At 33.2% G+C, this 2,085-nt stretch overlaps 1 protein-coding gene across 1 annotated transcript in view; it reads right to left on the bottom strand.

Annotated features, from left to right (window-relative positions):
* Positions 1-319: 319 nt before the first annotated feature.
* The window catches only part of zfhx4 (zinc finger homeobox 4), a 63,114-nt gene continuing 61,348 nt past the window's right edge, over positions 320-2,085 (bottom strand). Inside the window, 1 exon segment of the mRNA XM_020606481.1 lies at positions 320-2,085. This exon segment is cut by the window's right edge and continues 2,498 nt beyond it. The gene's annotated coding sequence lies outside the window, so the exon portion shown is untranslated.

Below are 2,085 nucleotides of genomic sequence, written 5' to 3'. Positions count from 1 at the left end.
ACTTTACCAATTTTAAATAAAAGATGTTCTTTGCTCTCTGTTGTGGCTGTGCATCTCTTTAAATTTCAATGACACTAATAAATCTGTCATTTACATCATTATATTCAAAACTGCTGCCTAAAAGTTTAAACAATTGCCAAGAAAACAGCAATATAACATTGTGTTCTAAAATGACAACACACACAATCGATAGAGCACAACATAATGAGATGAAAAGAGCATTTATAGACATGGAGATGTTAGCATTTCTATAGAGCACCTGAATGCCACACATGATAATATTTTGTGGGCAACTGCTTGTTAAATAGAAAAAAGAACTATTAATGGGATGTGTGAAACATAAGTTAAAGAAGCATCTTCTAACAAAAATAATAACATTACAGAGTGAACATGAAATAAAGAATATTTGATGTGACCAAACTAGTTTGCAGATACAGATTTTAATGTATCACAACAATGATCAACAAACGTACTTGATGAACTATTTCCAGAAGTTGTTCAAATACCATCTACAATAAACGTCATTTCAACTATGACAACAGGTCTGTGATAAAATAAAAAAAGGTTTCAAAACCATGTTATTACCGTGATACGGTACAGTTGAGACCTCAAACAGTACAGTAACAAAAACTAATGCGACTACTCTCTATATATAAAACATCAATAACATTTTTGGTTTAGTTTATTTAAAGTTTTAGCCATAGAGGCTTCTTCTTATTAAAACCTCAGGGTGCATTTCCTGTGTAACCCAGATGTTGAAGAGTACATATTGTGTAGGATATGATTGCGCCATGAAAATCCCTTTGACATCCAGAAGAACAATTCCAGTTTCAACCTTTTGAAGGCTGTCCCCATAAACATGACACAATCCGTCCATTTTTTTTTTTAAGTTCTTACTTGTTTTTTTCCTTTTTGGCTGCTGTGCAGTTGCATTATCTATGTACAATTATATTGTTGGACAATCCTTTTTGTTGGTTTGTTAGCTTTTACCAGTCCTTGATGTGGAAAGCGTCCTGTCTGGTGCTAACATCTTAGCACATGATGCTAGCTGACAGTTCAGTCTTATCATGCTGAGCCACAGAGTGGGGAAAGGCAAAAAGCCAGAGTTGTAAAAGCCTTTGGGATCAGGACAGTCGCTGAAGTTTGTACAATGGCAGAATTGCACCTTAGGAGGCCAGGATGTCTCTTATGAAACACAATCGAAAAGTGTCTTCAGGATTAAAGTAAATGTTAAAATACTAAAAATCCAAATAATGACATTTTAAAAGCTCACACATAAAATTAAAAACTGACATTTTGCTTTAAAATGTAAAAAAAAAACACCTTTACAATAATAAAACATAAGAGGAAATGTTACTTGATTGAAACAATAACTACGCATGATTTGATTTAACCTGTCAACATTGCATTACATGCTACTTGCTCATCTCAGAATAGGAAATATCAAAAGCAATACATTTTTGCATTTCTTCATATTAATAAATTTGTACCATGCACAGCCAACTACGAATATGTACAACAGCTTAGCTTTCTTTGTTCACAAGCCTTCTTTCATACAAATAGCCTTCTGTTACTTTGGAATGAATCACATTGGTTTCAATTACCAAACTAGAAAGTGATTCGTAAAAAATCAAATACCCTTTGACAGCGTTCACATTCTTAGTTACACAGCAAAATAACATAATGACATAAAAAAAAAAATAGCAAAGCAAAGCAATTAATGGATCAGTATTTTGTCTGGTAGAAAGCCAAGAGACTATATGGCAGGCAAAATAATATTACACAATAGCAGCAAACTCTGTAAGGTAATACTTTGCAATGTTGAAATCACAAAAGGTGGAAAAATTACAATAATAACTTTAACTGTGATCATCAGAAGTGCCCAGAGAGTTGATGGGAGGATGTCAACCTATGCACTTAAATGGCTGTGTATAGGTGTTAATACTGTTTAAGTCCTACAAGTACATGAAAATGTGTTTAAAATACAACACAAAGGCTGTTGACCCCCTTTAAAGCAGCATATTTGCAAATGTATAGCAAATGATCATACCATTTTTTAACATTGTGACCAACTTGTACCTTAAC

This window comes from Monopterus albus, unplaced genomic scaffold, assembly GCF_001952655.1.
Source record: "Monopterus albus unplaced genomic scaffold, M_albus_1.0 scaffold78.1, whole genome shotgun sequence".
NCBI lineage: Eukaryota > Metazoa > Chordata > Actinopteri > Synbranchiformes > Synbranchidae > Monopterus > Monopterus albus.
The sequence above is the reverse complement of the archived record's forward strand: the minus strand, read 5'-3'. Positions and strand labels throughout refer to the sequence as shown.